This window comes from Palaemon carinicauda, chromosome 16 (genome assembly GCF_036898095.1).
Source record: "Palaemon carinicauda isolate YSFRI2023 chromosome 16, ASM3689809v2, whole genome shotgun sequence".
In the NCBI taxonomy this organism is placed as follows: domain Eukaryota; kingdom Metazoa; phylum Arthropoda; class Malacostraca; order Decapoda; family Palaemonidae; genus Palaemon; species Palaemon carinicauda.
The window spans coordinates 6816465-6828393 of record NC_090740.1 but is presented as its reverse complement, the minus strand read 5'-3'; the positions used below and the strand labels follow the sequence as shown (position 1 = coordinate 6828393).

The following is an 11929-nucleotide window of genomic DNA, read 5'->3' as shown; positions in this document are numbered from 1 at the left end:
TCCCCTATTGGAGCAGTTTTCTCTTATTTATATTTACTGTTGGGGACAGTATGAAATTTCAACGTAGGCCTATATTGCAAATGGTATATTGCCTGCATTTTGTATATGAAAGGTAGTCCTGTATTTATATATAAAAACATTATTTTGATATTTTTACTGTTCTTGAAATATTTCAATTGTTCATTATTTCTCTTGGAGTTTATTTATCTCCTTATTTCCTTTCCTCACTGAGTTATTCTCCCTGTTGGAGCTCTTGGGCTTATAGCATCCTATTTTCCAACTAGGGTTGTAGCATAGCCAATAATAATAATAATAATAATAATAATAATAATAATAATAATAATAATAATAATAATGTTTCCTTTCCTCACTGGGTTATTTTTCCCTGTTGGACACCTTGGGTTTATAGCATCCTGCTTTCCCAACTAGGGTTGTAGCTTAGTTAATAATAATAATAATAATAATAATAATTATTATTATTATTATTATTATTATAATAGGGTTATAGCTTAGCTGATAATAATAAGTATAATAATAATAATAATGAAAATGTTTCCTTTCCTCGCTGGACTATTTTTTCCTGTTAGAGCCCTTAGGGTTGTAGCATCCTGCTTTCCTAACTCAGAAACAACAACAACAACAACAACAACAATAATAATAATAATAATAATAATAATAATAATAATAATATCCCTAAATGCCAAATTTACCACCTTTCAAATTCAAGCAATGAATGTGTTCTTCCAACATGGCGAAAGCAGAAAGCAGAGTCAATACAGAACCTTTAATACATAACCTGTAATGACTCTGGGCTTAAGTACAAGCAATGTCCAAGAAACATACGTCATCAGAGAACTGTTACAGATCATCCAATGGCCATTAAAACAAAGTGGATTGTCTCTATTGCCATCTCTGGATGGACATTGTAGCGTGAAATGGGTTTTTGCGTTTTGAACGTTCTAACTAGACCAATGACAGGACAACGAGGAGTTCGGAATATGCTATTTTTTTTTATGTTTTTATTAAAAAGTTAAATTACATCTTCTTTACAATCACAATATTTACAGTATAACTACATTTAATTGCATTTTTCTGTAAACAAATCCATCTAATTTAACAATTTACAACATCACATCTTGATTTTAATTTTTAGTTACTCAAAAACAATAATTTATATACTTATATGGTATTTGAAATATCTTAATGATTTTAGATGTGTTGTTTAAGGAAAGGATTGGCCAAATTGCTTCCATAGCTTAATACAACTTTTTATAGCTTATGTATATATATATATATATATATATATATATATATATATATATATATATATATATATATATATATATATATATATATATAGACCTATATATCTATATATATCTGTATTTAAATATACTTTTTACATAAATTAAACAAACGATAACCTTCTTAGAAGACTTTCCGTGTTAATGACATTTTAGCCAATGCATAAACTTCTCCAAGATTAGATAATTTATGAAAACACCCAACCCGTAGCTTATAGATTCACAACGAAAAGGTATTTCCTTTTCAACGTGCAAAAATATTCGCGGGTTTTAATGTTAACGCGGCTGATATAAGTTTATATCATTATTAGCGTTGTAAGGACAGTGAGACAAGCTTCACCAACGACAACTGACAGTGAAGATGATGATGATGATGATGATTGCCAATGCCTATAGCATAACACGGGCTCTTGTCTGTAAGGAGGAGAACTCTAGAGGAGTAAAAAAAATGTATTATTAAAAGGAAACGTTAGTTTTGATAAGTAAGGGGATTAGTTTGGATGAAAGAGTCAATAACAGGAAAGAGGATGGAGGATGAGGGATAAAAGGATGATGAATGAGGGATGAGAATGAATTTGACAAGACTTGAAATGGGTAGAAAGTAACCCGAAATAGGGGACTCCTTTTTAGGTCCACGAAATAAAGGTTTTAGTTAGAGAAAAAAGTATTGATAGTAGCAAGTCCCATTAAGTAGGAGAGACTGGGAGAGGGGAGAAGGATTTTCAGTAGGAGAGAATAGGAGTAGGTTTAAGCAAAGAGGCTTATTCCTGCCAGTAGGCCTATGTACGAGAGAGCCCCCCCCCCATCCTCTTACCAGTGTACTTGTTTTGGGGAAAAGGATCTGTAGGAATACTATCCTTAAAGGATAGGGGATAGGTTCCGAAAGAGGAATGTGTACACATGATGGGGTTAAAAAGGATTAGGAGAATCGTGTGTGAAGGGAGTGGGAAGGAAGTAGGAGATAGGAAAAACAAGAGCTGTTTCCTTATGAGGAACACGGCCTTGTAATAACTATTCTCTATTTAGGAATTAGGAATTGGGAAGGAAAGAAAGGTTATGAATGCTGCAAGCTCCGTGGCTGGATACTGGAATTGTTGCAGGAATTGCAGGAAGGTGCAGGTCGAGGATAAGGAGAGGACTCTGGTAAGGATCTGGAAGGCGATAGGTATGAGGTCTTGTAAAGTGAGAGACTCAATTTCTTGAGCCAAGGTTTGGGAAGGGAATGGGGAGTTTTTATTCAAATATACGTGGAAATATAATAGGCCTACATGGTGCGGACGGAAAAGTAGCATGCGCGAAGGCGCCAATTCGGCTTGAACTAACCGCCAAAATAAGTGTGTTTTTACACACGCACAAATACTTGAATTACAAGTCAATAGAAATAGGTAATTAAATAATAAATACATGAAATTGTAGCTCCGAGGGAGAGGAATAAATATATACAGTTAGCCACAATGTGGCGAAAGGAGAATTTGAATAAAATAGAGAATTCGTTTAACTGAAGTGATATAAGTATGCGTAAGAAATATAAGTAGGATTACTTCGAAGCGAAATGTTAGAGGGATCTTATATTGGCGTAATTGCAATAGCTTGGTAAAATATCTGATTAAAGTGTTTTTAACGATTAAATATAAAATGATATAGGCGAAATATATTCATATCGTTAAAAGGTGTTACTGTGAATCAATATTAGGTTACTGAAATAGTTTTTTAAATTGATATTGTGTCTATTTATTGACAGGGTAAAATGTTCGCGATGCCACGCCCCCGTTTTTAGCCAATCAGCGTCAGCGAAGCCTACCTCTCTCTCCCCACCCAGTGTTGCCAAACCCGCGGTTTACCCGCCCAATTGGGCTACTTTTGAACACCTTACCGCGAGTTATACGGGCCAACCAAGGGAAAGGCCCGTGCCAACAAGTGTTGGCTTTAATACCCCAACAACAACAAATGCCTGAAATTGGGCTACTCTGGAAGAAATAAACCGCGGCGCCAATAAATTGTTTAAATGGTCCTTACAAATGCAATTTCTTTTATAATAATTTCAAAGTGGAAATGTAGATCGATTATTCTATTTCAAATTTCAATAGTTCACAGACAGTTTAAACCATCGATGTAGAGTCAAAAACAAGATTAACCGACACGCTAAATCAGTTAATGTGCAGGTATTAACCCAGGTCAGATTCTTCACTCATAGCTTCATTGTCTGCTGAATACTGGTACACAAGCCCTGAAGAGTACATGTACCGTAATTATGGTACATATTTTAACCCTGCATACAATGTCTATCAGCTTTTTTTTTTTTTTTAAAGTGGGAAAAGGATAAGGAAACTGTTAATTTGTAACTGACCAAGCAATCAAACGTGTCACAGATGCGACCAACATATCCAAACCGACTTTGTTTCAGATTTGCAAGGAAAATTGGGTCAAGGCTATTAAGCACACTGATAACATTATAAAGGAAGACATGATAAATGACGTCTGTATTAGCTAATTCATTAAATCTTTTGTGACAGAACTAAATTCATCGGAGGAAGAGTCACCATAACCACGTTTGCTAACTGAACCTTTGTTGTAAAAACTTGTTTTCCATTAATTGAATAAATTCTAAAACAATACAATCACCAATGTAAATATACTATATTAAACTTAGTTAATTGAATCGTTTTATGATTATGTTGAATGAACAACAAATCTCTTTTATTTTGCTAATTTTGATTTTGTTAAATGTCATTCAACTAGTATTTAATTTTGCAAAAAAAATATACGGCTTTATTTTCTGTATTTTTGAATAAAAATTATGTAAATTTTTCGATATCATACTCTTCTATAAAAGCTTAGTTGGTTGATTTCGATCCCCTCCCCACTAATTTATTTCTATAGTATATAATATCAGTAGTTTTTAGTACCAATTTAATGATGGCTAAGTTACTATAATTGGGCTACTTTTGAAGCAACTGCCGCTACTTTTGAGGCTTTGCACCGCGGTTTGGACGTCAAGTTATTTGGCAACCCTGTCCCCACCCCGCCATCAGTCAGTGTCAGGTGATAGTCCCGCCAAGTTTAAATTCGTGTTCCCGATTATTTTGACGATTATTTTGTGATTATTTTGTGATTATTACAGTGCAGAGTATTAATTACTTACTAGAAACGTGGCATCAAGTGACAGTGATGTTCTAGTTGAAACAGGACCTTTTCAGGTTAGTATTATTGAGGTTATTAACGTAAATAGTGAAACAGAGGTGAACTCGAAGAATTAGCGAGTTTCAATATGGCGGAAGGCCAAGGAAGTATCATAATGTTTGTTGGTGACATACCTTGTACCATAGGGTTTGTTGGTGACATACCTTGTACCATAGAGTTTGTTGGTGACATACCTAGTACCATAGGGTTTGTTGGTGATGAACCTAGTACCATAGGGTTTGTTGGTGACATACCAAGTACCATAGGGTTTGTTTGTGACATACCTTGTACCATAGGGTTTGTTGGTGACATACCTTGTACCATAGAGTTTGTTGGTGACATACCTAGTACCATAGGGTTTGTTGGTGATGAACCTAGTACCATAGGGTTTGTTGGTGACATACCAAGTACCATAGGGTTTGTTGGTGATGAACCTAGTACCATAGGGTTTGTTGGTGATGAACCTAGTACCATAGGGTTTGTTGGTGATGAACCTAGTACCATAGGGTTTGTTGGTGATGAACCTAGTACCATAGGGTTTGTTGGTGATGAACCTAGTACCATAGGGTTTGTTGGTGAGGAACCTAGTACCATAGGGTTTGTTGGTGATGAACCTAGTACCATAGGGTTTGTTGGCGATTTACCAAGTACCATAGGGTTTGTTGGCGATTTACCTAGTACCATAGGGTTTGTTGGTGAGGAACCTAGTACCAGAGGGTTTGTTGGTGATTTACCAAGTACCATAGGGTTTGTTTGTGATTTACCAAGTACCATAGGGTTTGTTGGTGAGGAACCTAGTACCATAGGGTTTGTTGGTGATGAACCTAGTACCATAGGGTTTGTTGGCGATTTACCAAGTACCATAGGGTTTGTTGGCGATTTACCTAGTACCATAGGGTTTGTTGTTGAGGAACCTAGTACCATAGGGTTTGTTGGTGAAGAAACCTAGTACCATAGGGTTTGTTGGCGATTTACCAAGTACCATAGTGTTTGTTGGTGATGAACCTACTACCAAAGTGTTTGTTGGTGATTTACCAAGTACCATAGGGTTTGTTTGTGATTTACCAAGTACCATAGGGTTTGTTGGTGATGAACCTAGTACCATAGGGTTTGTTGGTGATGAACATAGTACCATAGGGTTTGTTGGTGACAAACCTAATACCATAGTGTTTGTTGGTGATGAACCTAATACCATAGTGTTTGTTGGTGATGAACCTAATACCATAGTGTTTGTTGGTGAGGAACCTAATACCATAGTGTTTGTTGGTGATGAACCTAATACCATAGTGTTTGTTGGTGAGGAACCTAATACCATAGGGTTTGTTGGTGACATAGCAAGTACCATAGGGTTTGTTGGTGACATAGCAAGTACCATAGGGTTTGTTGGCGATTTACCTAGTACCATAGGGTTTGTTGGCGATTTACCTAGTACCATAGGGTTTGTTGGTGATGAACCTAGTACCATAGGGTTTGTTGGCGATTTACCAAGTACTATAGGGTTTGTTGGCGATTTACCTAGTACCATAGGGTTTGTTGGTGATGAACCTAGTACCATAGGGTTTGTTGGCGATTTACCAAGTACCATAGGGTTTGTTGGCGATTTACCTAGTACCATAGGGTTTGTTGGTGAGGAACCTAGTACCAGAGGGTTTGTTGGTGATTTACCAAGTACCATAGGGTTTGTTGGTGATTTACCTAGTACCATAGGGTTTGTTGGTGATGAACATAGTACCATAGGGTTTGTTGGTGACATAGCAAGTGCCATAGGGTTTGTTGGTGAAGAAACCTAGTACCATAGGGTTTGTTGGCGATTTACCAAGTACCATAGTGTTTGTTGGTGATGAACCTACTACCAAAGTGTTTGTTGGTGATTTACCAAGTACCATAGGGTTTGTTTGTGATTTACCAAGTACCATAGGGTTTGTTGGTGAGGAACCTAGTACCATAGGGTTTGTTGGTGAGGAACCTAGTACCATAGGGTTTGTTGGTGAGGAACCTTGTACCATAGGGTTTGTTTGTGATTTACCAAGTACCATAGGGTTTGTTGGTGAGGAACCTAGTACCATAGGGTTTGTTGGTGAGGAACCTTGTACCATAGGGTTTGTTTGTGATTTACCAAGTACCATAGGGTTTGTGATTTACCAAGTACCATAGGGTTTGTTTGTGATTTACCAAGTACCATAGGGTTTGTTTGTGATTTACCAAGTACCATAGGGTTTGTTTGTGATGAACCTACTACCATAGTGTTTGTTGGTGATGAACCTAGTACCATAGGGTTTGTTGGTGACATACCAAGTACCATAGGGTTTGTTGGTGATGAACCTAGTACCATAGGGTTTGTTGGTGATGAACATAGTACCATAGGGTTTGTTGGTGACAAACCTAATACCATAGTGTTTGTTGGTGATGAACCTAATACCATAGTGTTTGTTGGTGATGAACCTAATACCATAGTGTTTGTTGGTGAGGAACCTAATACCATAGTGTTTGTTGGTGATGAACCTAATACCATAGTGTTTGTTGGTGAGGAACCTAATACCATAGGGTTTGTTGGTGACATAGCAAGTACCATAGGGTTTGTTGGTGACATAGCAAGTACCATAGGGTTTGTTGGCGATTTACCTAGTACCATAGGGTTTGTTGGCGATTTACCTAGTACCATAGGGTTTGTTGGTGATGAACCTAGTACCATAGGGTTTGTTGGCGATTTACCAAGTACCATAGGGTTTGTTGGCGATTTACCTAGTACCATAGGGTTTTTTGGTGATGAACCTAGTACCATAGGGTTTGTTGGCGATTTACCAAGTACCATAGGGTTTGTTGGCGATTTACCTAGTACCATAGGGTTTGTTGGTGAGGAACCTAGTACCAGAGGGTTTGTTGGTGATTTACCAAGTACCATAGGGTTTGTTGGTGATTTACCTAGTACCATAGGGTTTGTTGGTGATGAACATAGTACCATAGGGTTTGTTGGTGACATAGCAAGTGCCATAGGGTTTGTTGGTGAAGAAACCTAGTACCATAGGGTTTGTTGGCGATTTACCAAGTACCATAGTGTTTGTTGGTGATGAACCTACTACCAAAGTGTTTGTTGGTGATTTACCAAGTACCATAGGGTTTGTTTGTGATTTACCAAGTACCATAGGGTTTGTTGGTGAGGAACCTAGTACCATAGGGTTTGTTGGTGAGGAACCTAGTACCATAGGGTTTGTTGGTGAGGAACCTTGTACCATAGGGTTTGTTTGTGATTTACCAAGTACCATAGGGTTTGTTGGTGAGGAACCTAGTACCATAGGGTTTGTTGGTGAGGAACCTTGTACCATAGGGTTTGTTTGTGATTTACCAAGTACCATAGGGTTTGTTGGTGAGGAACCTAGTACCATAGGGTTTGTTGGTGAGGAACCTAGTACCATAGGGTTTGTTGGTGAGGAACCTTGTACCATAGGGTTTGTTGGTGACATACCTAGTACCATAGGGTTTGTTGGTGATGAACCTACTACCAAAGTGTTTGTTGGTGATTTACCAAGTACCATAGGGTTTGTTTGTGATTTACCAAGTACCATAGGGTTTGTTGGTGATTTACCAAGTACCATAGGGTTTGTTGGTGAGGAACCTAGTACCATAGGGTTTGTTGGTGAGGAACCTTGTACCATAGGGTTTGTTGGTGACATACCTAGTACCATAGGGTTTGTTGGTGAGGAACCTAGTACCATAGGGTTTGTTGGTGAGGAACCTTGTACCATAGGGTTTGTTGGTGACATACCTAGTACCATAGGGTTTGTTGGTGATGAACCTACTACCAAAGTGTTTGTTGGTGATTTACCAAGTACCATAGGGTTTGTTTGTGATTTACCAAGTACCATAGGGTTTGTTGGTGAGGAACCTAGTACCATAGGGTTTGTTGTTGAGGAACCTAGTACCATAGGGTTTGTTGGTGAGGAACCTTGTACCATAGGGTTTGTTGGTGACATACCTAGTACCATAGGGTTTGTTGGTGATGAACCTACTACCAAAGTGTTTGTTGGTGATTTACCAAGTACCATAGGGTTTGTTTGTGATTTACCAAGTACCATAGGGTTTGTTGGTGAGGAACCTAGTACCATAGGGTTTGTTGGTGAGGAACCTAGTACCATAGGGTTTGTTGGTGAGGAACCTTGTACCATAGGGTTTGTTGATGACATACCTAGTACCATAGGGTTTGTTGGTGAGGAACCTAGTACCATAGGGTTTGTTGGTGAGGAACCTTGTACCATAGGGTTTGTTGGTGACATACCTAGTACCATAGGGTTTGTTGGTGATGAACCTTGTACCATAGGGTTTGTTGGTGAGGAACCTAGTACCATAGGGTTTGTTGGTGAGGAACCTAGTACCATAGGGTTTGTTGGTGAGGAACCTTGTACCATAGGGTTTGTTGGTGACATACCTAGTACCATAGGGTTTGTTGGTGAGGAACCTAGTACCATAGGGTTTGTTGGTGAGGAACCTAGTACCATAGGGTTTGTTGGTGAGGAACCTAGTACCATAGGGTTTGTTGGTGAGGAACCTTGTACCATAGGGTTTGTTGGTGACATACCTAGTACCATAGGGTTTGTTGGTGAGGAACCTAGTACCATAGGGTTTGTTGGTGAGGAACCTAGTACCATAGGGTTTGTTGGTGAGGAACCTAGTACCATAGGGTTTGTTGGTGAGGAACCTTGTACCATAGGGTTTGTTGGTGACATACCTAGTACCATAGGGTTTGTTGGTGAGGAACCTAGTACCATAGGGTTTGTTGGTGAGGAACCTTGTACCATAGGGTTTGTTGGTGACATACCTAGTACCATAGGGTTTGTTGGTGATGAACCTTGTACCATAGGGTTTGTTGGTGAGGAACCTAGTACCATAGGGTTTGTTGGTGAGGAACCTAGTACCATAGGGTTTGTTGGTGAGGAACCTAGTACCATAGGGTTTGTTGGTGAGGAACCTTGTACCATAGGGTTTGTTGGTGACATACCTAGTACCATAGGGTTTGTTGGTGAGGAACCTAGTACCATAGGGTTTGTTGGCGAGGAACCTTGTACCATAGGGTTTGTTGGTGACATACCTAGTACCATAGGGTTTGTTGGTGATGAACCTTGTACCATAGGGTTTGTTGGTGAGGAACCTAGTACCATAGGGTTTGTTGGTGAGGAACCTAGTACCATAGGGTTTGTTGGTGAGGAACCTAGTACCATAGGGTTTGTTGGTGAGGAACCTAGTACCATAGGGTTTGTTGGTGACATACCTAGTACCATAGGGTTTGTTGGTGATGAACCTAGTACCATAGGGTTTGTTGGTGATGAACCTAGTACCATAGGGTTTGTTGGTGACAAACATAGTACCATAGGGTTTGTTGTTGATGAACCTAGTACCATAGGGTTTGTTGGTGATGAACCTAGTACCATAGGGTTTGTTGGTGACAAACATAGTACCATAGGGTTTGTTGGTGAGGAACCTAGTACCATAGGGTTTGTTGGTGACATACCAAGTACCATAGGGTTTGTTGGTGATAAACCTAGTACCATAGGGTTTGTTGGTGATGAACATAGTACCATAGGGTTTGTTGGTGACATAGCAAGTGCCATAGGGTTTGTTGGTGACATAGCAAGTGCCATAGGGTTTGTTGGTTATGAACCTAGTACCATAGTGTTTTTTGGCGATTTACCAAGTACCATAGTGTTTGTTGGTGATGAACCTAATAGCATAGGGTTTGTTGGTGACATACCTAGTACCATAGGGTTTGTTGGTGATGAACCTAGTACCATAGGGTTTGTTGGTGATGAACCTAGTACCATAGGGTTTGTTGGTGACAAACCTAGTACCATAGTGTTTGTTGGTGACAAACCTAGTACCATAGTGTTTGTTGGCGATTTACCTAGTACCTTAGGGTTTGTTGGTGATGAACCTAGTATCATAGGGTTTGTTGGTGACAAACCTAGTACCATAGTGTTTGTTGGCGATTTACCTACTACCCAAGGCATTGTTGGTGATAAACCTAGTACCTTAGGGTTTGTTGGTGATGAACCTAGTACCATAGGGTTTGTTGGTGATGAACCTAGTACCATAGGGTTTGTTGGTGATGAACCTAGTACCATAGGGTTTGTTGGTGATGAACCTAGTACCATAGGGTTTGTTGGTGACAAACCTAGTACCATAGGGTTTGTTGGTGACTAACCTAGTACCATAGGGTTTGTTGGTGATGAACCTTGTACCATAGGGTTTGTTGGTGATGAACCTAGTACCATAGGGTTTGTTGGTGACATACCAAGTACCATAGGGTTTGTTGGTGATGAACCTAGTACCCTAGGGTTTGTTGGTGATGAACCTAGTACCATAGGGTTTGTTGGTGAGGAACCTTGTACCATAGGGTTTGTTGGTGAGGAACCTTGTACCATAGGGTTTGTTGGGGAGGAACCTTGTACCATAGTATTTGTTGGTGAGGAACCTTGTACCATAGGGTTTGTTGGTGAGGAACCTAGTACCATAGGGTTTGTTGGTGATGAACCTAGTACCATAGGGTTTGTTGGTGATGAACCTTGTACCATAGGGTTTGTTGGTGATGAACCTTGTACCATAGGGTTTGTTGGTGAGGAACCTAGTACCATAGGGTTTGTTGGTGAGGAACCTTGTACCATAGGGTTTGTTGGTGAGGAACCTTGTACCATAGGGTTTGTTGGTGAGGAACCTAGTACCATAGGGTTTGTTGGTGAGGAACCTTGTACCATAGGGTTTGTTGGTGAGGAGGTGAGGAACCTTGTACCATAGGGTTTGTTGGTGAGGAACCTAGTACCATAGGGTTTGTTGGTGAGGAACCTAGTACCATAGGGTTTGTTGGTGAGGAACCTTGTACCATAGGGTTTGTTGGTGAGGAGGTGATGAACCTAGTACCATAGGGTTTGTTGGTGATGAACCTAGTACCATAGGGTTTGTTGGTGAGGAACCTAGTACCATAGGGTTTGTTGGTGAGGAACCTTGTACCATAGGGTTTGTTGGTGAGGAACCTAGTACCATAGGGTTTGTTGGTGATGAACCTTGTACCATAGGGTTTGTTGGTGAGGAACCTTGTACCATAGGGTTTGTTGGTGATGAACCTAGTACCATAGGGTTTGTTGGTGAGGAACCTAGTACCATAGGGTTTGTTGGTGAGGAACCTTTTACCATAGGGTTTGTTGGTGAGGAACCTAGTACCATAGGGTTTGTTGGTGATGAACCTTGTACCATAGGGTTTGTTGGTGAGGAACCTTGTACCATAGGGTTTGTTGGTGAGGAACCTAGTACCATAGGGTTTGTTGGTGAGGAACCTAGTACCATAGGGTTTGTTGGTGATAAACCTAGTACCATAGGGTTTGTTGGTGACAAACCTGGTACCATAGGGTTTGTTGGTGACATACCAAGTACCATAGGGTTTGTTGGTGACATACCAAGTA

At 39.7% G+C, this 11929-nt stretch overlaps 1 long non-coding RNA gene across 1 annotated transcript in view; it reads left to right on the top strand.

Moving 5' to 3' along the window:
• Window positions 1-4358: 4358 nt before the first annotated feature.
• LOC137654910 (uncharacterized) overlaps window positions 4359-11929 on the top strand; it is an 8497-nt gene continuing 926 nt past the window's right edge. Inside the window, exon 1 of the long non-coding RNA XR_011046741.1 lies at window positions 4359-4501. This is a non-coding gene — a long non-coding RNA (uncharacterized lncRNA). The remainder of the gene's footprint in view (window positions 4502-11929) is intronic.